Here is a 10,035-nt window from a genome sequence, read left to right as displayed (position 1 = left end):
CACTTAGAAGAGAGTTGAGGCAAGATGTGGTTAAAGATCTCTATTTGCTCTGTGATACCCAACATGTCTGACATTTGGTGCCCACACATGCAAACACATGACTTTGACTCCCCAGGCTTAGTCCAATCTTCTTAAGCACTAATTCTGCTCCCAATAGTTTTGCTTTTTTTGGGGGGTGGCTGTGGCAGAGAGAGGGCTGAAGTGATGGCACAGTGATAGAAAAGAGATGTCAGGAGGAGAAATCACAGCACCCAACTTTCCATCATCAGATGCAGTGAATCAGACAAAGCACTAGTGCTTCCAGAGCAAGCAAGGTAAAGAATTGCTATACCAGTCTTTATTGTTAAAATGGGTTTGTTGTATAGGTAATTCAGTCCAGGGATGGCTGTCATTTTGGCGGAGCTCTATCTGATCTGATTCAGCTGTGTTTTGTGCAACTCACCTGGAGGAATTCATGAGGTGACTGCTGAGGGAAAGGCTGACAAACCACATTTCTCACTTTCAGTCCTTGAGTACACACACTGCAGCATAGCCTTCTTGTCTCATGTAACAGCGACAGATAGTATAAATGGTGGAACTTTCTCATCTACCTTGTCCTTATCAAGATGAAGACAACTGCAAGCTGAATGCTGTGAATCTCCAAGGGATACAGGCTAGGTTCAGTCATCTTTGTCACTCTGGTGATGAAAGCAAGGTAGAAGTTTTAAAATGCTACATAACAGGCACTGCAAAGTTTCCAGCTCTGTCAAGTCTCACTCCTCTACTCTTTGACTTTTCAGCTGCGGAGCAGTGTAACGATAGGAGCTCTAAAGCTTCAGGGAATTCAGCTACTAACTTATGTGGGTTGAGAAACTTCCACTGTGTGCAGGTCATCTCCTAACTGCCCAGGCTCAGCCATGGGAATTACAGACAACAAGCCAGTGCCTTCAAGCCTCAGGCTCCATTTTGGTGGGTCCATACTTCACTTTCACACAGGACAGCTCTCACTAGTGTTAGAGGAAGACTGGGAGGAGTTAGAGAAGGATCCTATTTCAGGAGAGGCATTCTAGAAAAATCAAAGGTCTGAGATTATAGGTGATGACTAGTTTCCACTTCTTTTTCCATTGAGCTGTAATACTGAATTCTCCAGGACAATGTGAGCAATTTCTTGGGTTCTGTTTTTCCCACAGTCCATTAGCTTCATAAAGGAAGACCTGAGGAAAATCATCTGTCAGTATAAAGAGCTTGTTTAAAAGGTGAAGGCTGAAATGAACTGCTTGTCTGAATTGACTGTTTCCATGGGGAAACATAAAACAGCTGCTTATATACATCAACAAAATGACAAGGTCTGTCTGATGCTGCAAGTATGCTATAATAACACTCGCTCTCCTCTGTGCACAGCAATTTTCTCTATCCAAAGAGAGGATAGACCTTCTCAGCTTCAAGGCAGCAATGTTTATATCTACAATATGAGGGCCTAGAGGAGCAGCAATGCAGAGGAAGTACTGCAAAGGGAGGTCATGGGTCTGAGCAGATCAGGAACAAGAGCTGTAAAAAAGGGTTCTGTAAAACTAGAAGGTTTATGATTTTGGCATAGCAATAAAAGAAAAAAAATGTTTCATGGAGCTTTTCAGGAAACAGCCTTTATTTTGTATAGATGACGTTAACTACTGTCCAAAGGTTAATACTGAAAAGAGAATGACTGATTCTTAGGTTACCCTTTTTATTGAAGATTCCCTGGCTTGCTGTCAACTTTGATCTATGCTGCTGTACAAAACAGAGGAATTTCACCGGAGGATAAAATGATCAGACATCAAAGAATCGCAGTGAAAGGAAGTTACAGTATAACCTGCAGTGCAGAAAAGTTGAGGAGAAAGAAATGAACAGCACTGTAAACTTAAAAGCTACCAGAACACTTATTAATGAGACAGCATGTAGCCAGAATGTAATTCATCTAGAAAATAGTAGGAACATTTACTCTTTTCACTAAACTCCGTGGGATTTTTCATTGCAACAATCCATATATGTCATCAGTACCAGACACTTCATTATAAATCACTAAGTAATTTCAGTGACGAGGAATGAGGATATCAAGGAACCATCCGTGATCTCTTGATTCTGCATGACGCCTACCTGGGTCCTCATGTCAGTACAGCCAAATTGTCCTAGGTTACACCACTCTTTCAGTGTCTGCCTATCCCCAGTATGTAATTTATAAAAGAGGACCTCTGGTGCAGGAGGCCGTTTGTATATGAGAATACAGTGCTTACCTGTACAAGGAGATTTCTCTGCTGTCTATTTACACCTTATGCGTATCACCGATGAGTGTATTCAAATAGCCAGCTTTGGGCTTCTGCTTTCAAGTGTCTTAGTTAGGAGCTGAACTGTCCCTCTGCAGACTTCACAGGTTGTTCATCATGGAAGGGGACAAGATTCAGAACACCTAAGTTAACCTCCTGATCTGAACTGGCCTCTGGTTTAGGGTGATTTTCAGGTTTCTGAGTGCATGAACAGGCCTTAATCGTACTGTCCAGCCCCATCTAGGACTCCCACCGACACCCTCTGCCTGTGGCCTGGGAGCTCTGGGTAAACTCAGGCTGAGGCACCCAGACCTTGCCTGAGCTGTCGTAGGTGTGCTTGTGTCTGTGCCTAGTTCCCTGCTGTCCTGGCTTACCAGCTGGTTTTGCTGGATGGGCTCTGGACCTATGGGGTAGGTAGCCTTGCCTCCAGTCCTGTCTGATGGACCTTGGCCTGATTTGTAGCCTGGTCTCTAGTCTTGTCTCTGGCCCCATCTCCTGATGTTCCTGAGTGAACTGGATGGATCTCCCTGGAAGTCCTCAGGTCCTCACCTCACCTAATCTGCCTGGCCTGTGGCGGGGGCACCCATGGCTCCTGGCTTGTCCCTGCCAGGGCAGCCTCACTCCTGCTGCTACCTGCCTGTGATTCCTCTGGGTACCCAGGGATCTTGGGGAAGCTGACCTCTTAACCTAGGCAACTAAAACGACATGATGAAACTAGGCAATGTAAACACCCTCCTGCCTCCCCGTCCTTCTAGGGCACTGCCTAAGGAACCTGATCCACAAAGCTCAAAACTCCCAGTTCAGGCAAGAACAAAAGCTATTTGCAATAACCAAAAGAGTTTGAATAATTCAAGGAAGCAAACTAAAGTTCTTGAGGATCAAAAAGGTAGTAGAAATTCCCTCCCTCTCCTCTCCTTTAATGGTACTGTAGAAGCAGAAGTCTGTGAGCTGGGCTGCAAGAGACTGACCCCCAGTGTTGCCAGTGGTAGAAGTCAAGTCAGACCTGCTGTCACAGTCCAAACTCAGAAGTTGTTGAAATACATTCGAATAGTCTTTTTGGCAAGCAGAATTAAATGGCAAGTTTCTAAGGACACAGAGCTTCCCTTACATATCCTGTGAGCACACAGACTCATAGCAATAATGGAAACATGGCTTAAATTCTTCCAGCAGTGTTACTGCAATGATGTTAAGCACAGAATCACAGAACAGTTGATGTTGGAAGGGACCTCTGGAGATCATCTAGTCCAACCTCCCTGTTCAAGCACCTAGAGCACATTGCCCAGGACCCTGTCCAGGCAGCTTTTGAATATATCTGAGGATGGAGACTCCACAACCCCTCTGGGCAACCTGTTCAAGTGCTCAGTCACTTTCATAGTAAAGAAGTTTTTCCTTATGTTCAGCTGGAACTGCTTGTGTTTCAGTTTGTGCCGGTTGCCTCTTGGCCTGTCACTGGGCACCACTGAGAAGAGTCTGGCCCCTGCATAAATACTCTATATGCAGCAATATCTAAGAGAGTATTTGCACACAAATATTAGGCACACTGTTTTGAGAGTCACTGCTTGTTCAGAAAAGTTTCCAGCCTTATTTGTAAAAGCCCATTTCACCTGGAGAACCTGTGCTGAGGTGGGATGACCTGAGCTGATGGCAGTAATAATATAAACATTGTGAATTCATTATTTGATGTCTGAAGATTAAGCACCATTCAGCAAAGACGAAAGTGACTGATGACTCATTCCTTCAACTACATATGCACTTAAATGATGCTACTCACAGGAGCAGGGCACATCCACAGGCGATGCAGAGCAGGGTGCTGCCTGCTTGCTGATGAGGCTGTGCACAGTATGCCTAACTTTAAACAATACTAGTACACCCCTAGGTGTACTAGCTCCGTGGAGCTACTCTTGTGTTTAAAATTAACTGTCTGCTTGAATATTTTGCTGGATTGTATCTTGCTGCTCTCCACTTAGCAGGATCAAGCACAGATGAACTAGGGCTGTGCTAGAATATCTGATGATATTGACTTTGGTAGAACTGAAGTAGTGTTATCACCTATGCAAAGATTTGTACAAATCTCTTGGTGAAAACAAGATGTAGGAAAATGATTCTGCTGAAAATGACTGCTGAAAACTTTAATCAGCCTGTGTCACTTTAAATTGACTGCTTTAGCATAGTAGAGATAAAACTGCTGTCATTGTTACCAGAAGTCTTTGCAAGAATTATTGAACAGATCATTTCTAGCTTAAAAACAGGACAATATAAGTGCTGGTGGCTTGGCAAAGCCAATTGGCTTTTCTGCTTGCCAGCTTTCCTAGCTGAAAAAAGTGGGAGAAGGGCCTATTTTGTGCCAGCCTGGGTAGACAAGTAAAATAATCCTGGTGCTGATGTGTGTCTGCTGTGTCCTGATACTGTCTCACACAGAACCAATTGTTGGCTTCTGGGGAAGGATGCTGACCTGATTCCTTAGGATTGCCTTAAATCTACAGGAATCTCTTTGCACTAAACTCTCATACAGGAGAGGGTATCTTAACACTCCTCAGTGTCCTAGTGCATTCATGGAGCTCAGCTTTCTGTAACGTTCACCCCTAGCAGTCAGCTTTTATTGCTTTACATTTCACTTTTCCCTAAACCCAGATGGGAAGGGAGAGATTATAGGCCCCAGAGAACATCAGGTAATATTTTTAAATAACTGCTTGTGCTAGTAAAGGAAAAATTATTGCACAGAATGTATCAATCTTGCACCATGTGCAAAAGTGCAGCCACTAACTTTGTACCTGCTGCTAATGAACAGAGTCGCTCTCCTGTGGTTCCTCTAATTCACATTCACAAGCATTGAAGAATAGCTGCAGATCCCGGGCTGAGAGCTAGGTCACTAAACCAGAAAGAGATAAAGGGAGCAGGGGATGAAGAAAACCAAACTCTTCAGATAATGGGAGAAAATAAACAGGACAGATAATGGGAGAAGATAAACAGGACATTTCTCACGTTGCAGACATTTAACAGTCTAAAAATTCCTTTAGTCATTGTAATTGTCAAGGACGAGTGATAACAACCCAAAATGGCATACAGGATATACATACCACTGCATTTTTGGATTTGTAAATTCCATGTAGACATGGTATAGACTGATACATATTCATTACCATCCTAGTCCTTTTTCTCTCACCTTCTAATTTAAATACTAAAGTAGATCTGCTAGTGCATACAGACATCATTTAAGGGAATTTAAGTGATATTATAGATTTAACAGTAAGTTTAAACAATTTCAACTCCATTTGAACTTTAAAAGATTCTTTTGGGCTAAAGTTGTTAATGCTTGCTTCTCAGGCAAAAAGTATGAACTTTTGAACTAAAGGTAATGGTATGAAGAAAAAGACCGTCCCTTTCAAGTAAAATAAATTATAAAAACAGCAGAATTTTAACTTCAGCAAATTGCTAGTCCTTAGAGAGGACTACAGTCTTGACAGTTTAAATTTTTGAAAATTAGAGAAGATATCAAAAAGCACTTTTCTGTGTACCTGTTAAATCTAGAAATATTTTACTGTTTGCTATGTATGAATGTCAGTGACAGTCAATTGTTAATACCTTCGATTCTTCAGGGCAATGCTCATATGCTGAATATCAATATTATCAAGTGCCTGCTGGAATTCAGGGTGCCATTACATGATATGTTCATTTGAATTCTTTAACATAACACAAGCTGTTGCATTAATCCATTTCTTCTTTTCAGTTTGGCCATTTAAAAAGTTCTTTAGCACTGGATTGTCTAAAATGGCAGATAATGGTTTTGTTTAATTTTTAGCATAAGTATTGAGAAGGCACATGGAAGTTTTACTTTTTTCAATAGAAACAATATTTTCAAAAATCTCAAGAAAAGCAGAAGGGTAACAACACTGCCTTATTACGGGGGCGGGGGGAAATCTAAGATACAGTATGTCTTTCACTTTATGTGAGAGAGTGAAATATAATGTTAGCTATGAAAATGCTAAAATTTGGTGAACAAAAAGAAGAAATTTCTTGTGGTAAAAGTCACTAGACTGGGTCAGAGAAGTTTGCTTAAGTAGAATTTAGGAGTACAAGTCAATAAACATAGAGTCCGTTGTAATCAAGCTAATCAGCCTTGTGCTCTTCAATGCAAAAACATCTGCAGGAAGAATTGGACAAAGCGGGTCCCCCTGCATTTTCAGAACTATCTATTGGCTGATCCCTTGATCTCTCCTCATGACTTTATGTTGTTATCCCTTAGGAATGAAGACCATTCCTTATATAAAAAGGTATGTAAGTGAAGATAGATGGCCACTAGTTGTAGAAAAAATCCAAATATATGGTAAAAGGCTGGGATTTGCTAGAGAGAAGAGAAAAAGAAACTTAGCTTGAAATCTAGATTACACTGTTATTTCAGATGAGTTCTGAATCCAAGTGAAATACATGTTATTCCAGTGCAAACTAAATCCATCTAATTGTTGTATTTTTTCAGAAATCTATAGGCAACCCAATATGAGCATATTTTTGTTTGTTTAACTTCAAGATCTAAAGTACAATAAATTAAAATACACTTCCATTTTTGTCTTGTGAGAATAGCTCTGGGCACTTTTTTAGTCTTTCTGCAGGGGAGGGGGCACAGCTTGCATGGTTTAACTATAGGGCCTCTAGGGCAGACGCTTTTCATTGCAATGTTCACTCTGACACACATTTCTTGTTTTTCTTACTGCACCTATCAGAGCAATTCTAGAACTCCAGAGGTGAATCATGCCTCTTATCCCAATGCATCATAACTCATCTCCTTTCACTTTTGCATTTTAAATTGTATTAGGAGGAAACACTTAATACAGCAAGATGATATTGGGAGTAGCAAAGCCAGAGGCATTTAGTAGCTTAAGGCATAGCAATACAGTGCAGGCAGAAGAGCAGACAAAGTACCATCACTTTGGGAGAGCATTTAATGACAGCAGCTTTCATCAGTGGAATGATTTCAAGACTTGGAAAGTCAACAAATGGAATAACGAAGAATCAGGATAATGAGTAGTCGTAAAAAAAAATCAGGATGATAAAGGTCACTACTTTTCTTGCGCTGGGCTGAACTCTGCACAAGTCATTGCAGTAAGAGCCCATGAAGAAGAAAAAACAGAGTGTAGCCAGTGCTCTTGCCCCCATGACTGCTAGCAGGCAGGTATTGATGAGAAGCAGTGATCTGGGCTGTTTCATGGAGATTTTTATGCTTTTAAGAATGTGCCGCTGTGCTGGGTTGTAAGGCTAGAGGTCAATCAATGCATTTACAGAAATGAACACTTTGGGAATTCAAAAACTAGCATGAAGCCTACAGTTAGGTTAGTTGAAAGGCAGGTTAAAAAGCAGTATGTTCTCCACAGGTTGCAGAACCACGCAAGGTTGTAGTGCAGAGCTCGGCCTTTATAACAAGAGGTTTGTGCACTGATGTATACTTATGCATTCTATGCATGACGTTTCTTCCTAGGGCCAATATGAGCTTTTATGATGCCCTTCTACCTTCCTAGCTTTGTTGCAAAGTCCTTACAAAATGCAGTTACTGAAAAGTTGCTAGAGAATATTGAGAAATACTGAGATCCAAAACACTTTCATTACTGCTTTATTTCCTTCCACCGATATGTTCTTTAAACGCAGAATGCATTTGCATTTCTTTTAAACTGTTACCATCCTTGCTAAAGGTGTCAGTTTGAACCTCCAAGCCCAATTTGGATGGCAACCACATTGCAGCGTTTCATCTTGTTTTACACTTGTTTGAACAAAGCTGCAAAAAAGCAACCAGCAGGAAAGAGGCAAACAAGTTACACAAGGTTTCAGAGGTGGCTCTGTGAGCCCAGCCAGGTAGCTCCCTGCAGACTGAGTTGTCTGCTGCTGGTGGTATTGCCCTTTCCGGAAACCCCTTCCCTCAGCACAGGTCAGACTGTTTTTTCCACATTTCAGCAAAATTCCTCAGTCAGCCTCTCAGATTAGGAAGGGAGCTTGCCCCTGCTCTGAGAGCACCACAGAGCAAATAATCCTGCTAGAAGCTCTACTACAAAGAGGGTACATTTATTTTAAAGACATTTTCAAAGTGACAACTACATAACATTACTACTTCATAGTATCAGTCTCATAGAAAATGTTCTAGTCAGAACTCACATAACCTTGGTCCTCTACTTTCCAATGCATCTGCCTTATTATGTGCTTTGAGGAAAAATTTTGACATTTAGTTCCGGCTGCAGTAGCAAGGTGGTAATATTTATCTAGCTCCTCATGGCGGGTGGAAGTTATTCTCTGTTGGAGTTTGCTTTAACTCAGAGCTCAACAGACTTCAGAGTACTCAGGCAGAAACAGTCATTTGCCTCACAGCTTTATTTCTACATTCCTGTATACCATCTTCATTTGGGATACACACTAAAATTTACTAAAGGAGGCTCCAGGCCTGGGAGCAGTGCAGGTATCCACAGAGTCTGAGTGAATTCAGGTACCTGCACTTACTTACCCATTACAAAGGGCACATCATTCAGAGAGCTGCACAAAACCCCCCAAGATAAAACCATCATTTAAATGGAAAGATGTTATGCAGTTCTTACTTTGGAGCACAGGAAGGCACAGAGGTACTTGCACAAGCTGGTCCTGATTTGAAGCAACAAAACACCTGGCAACACTGGCAGAACTGCCAGAAGCAGAGATTGGGGTGTACCTACAAAGCTTTAACTGAATAAACTTTCTGCAAAGTAGATTAACTCCTGCTTGAAGAAGAGTGACTTACTGCAATTTAAGATGCCAGATAATTAAGTTTAAAAAAGGCTGGGTGGAGTCCAAAGCACTGTCAGAAGAACAGAGGGAAAACAAGTCCTACTTACAAATCTGTGACATCCAGTCCTAACAGATTTTAACATGAACATCAATCTACTGCCTCATTTATTTAGTTCTCAAATCAGCTTCTGTAAACTATCAACAGTATTTTAGGAAATTTCAACCCTTTATCATCAAAAAAGTCGGTCTTCGGAATGTCAGCTAGTTGTAACAGTAAAATAAAAATAATTACAAAAATAATTCTCAATATCAGTGATGTGATACCAGTACCCTTAAACACTCACGATCAATACACCAAGCCTGAGTCAAATCTGGCTAAAGATTTCTCATGCAGAGACTGCAGTATATATGTAATTTATTAAGCATAAATTATGTCCTAACTATAGGTAAACTCGCTTTTAATTGAACTCATATAACATCTAAAAAAAAATCACACCAAGAATGAGATTCAATGCTTCACAATTTTAACTCTTAAGTTAAAAAAACCCAAACAAACCTAATATATCCTTTTAATGCTATAGAAATATTGGTGCCACTTCAGAATGAAAGGAAAATTAGTGACAGATTTCTCAAACTAGATGTACCAATGGCTCTGAAAGAAAATACATATTCAAATGTTTTTTAAAGGATGAAAATAAATTTGCTTACTGCATTGACCTATTTGGCACCTTCAAATCTCTTCCATAAATTTCCTTCTGTTTTTATCTTAGCTCCTCTTTTTATCACTTGCCCTTTTACTTCCTGCATTTTCCGTCTCTCCCAAGCATCATGTGGACAAGTAGTATTCCTGTCTGCTCCTTTCTGATCTCAATAACTGTTCTTAGAGACACAAACCACTTTACAGGCACTAAGTCACATACTGTAACTTTCTCCCTGTGTCTCTTACTCAAAAGAAAAAAAAACAAAACAAAACTAACAATTCTATGGCTACTAAATGAAACAAGTTTAATGTAAGAAA

This window comes from Dromaius novaehollandiae, chromosome 1 (genome assembly GCF_036370855.1).
Source record: "Dromaius novaehollandiae isolate bDroNov1 chromosome 1, bDroNov1.hap1, whole genome shotgun sequence".
In the NCBI taxonomy this organism is placed as follows: domain Eukaryota; kingdom Metazoa; phylum Chordata; class Aves; order Casuariiformes; family Dromaiidae; genus Dromaius; species Dromaius novaehollandiae.
Note: the sequence above shows the minus strand (reverse complement) of the source record.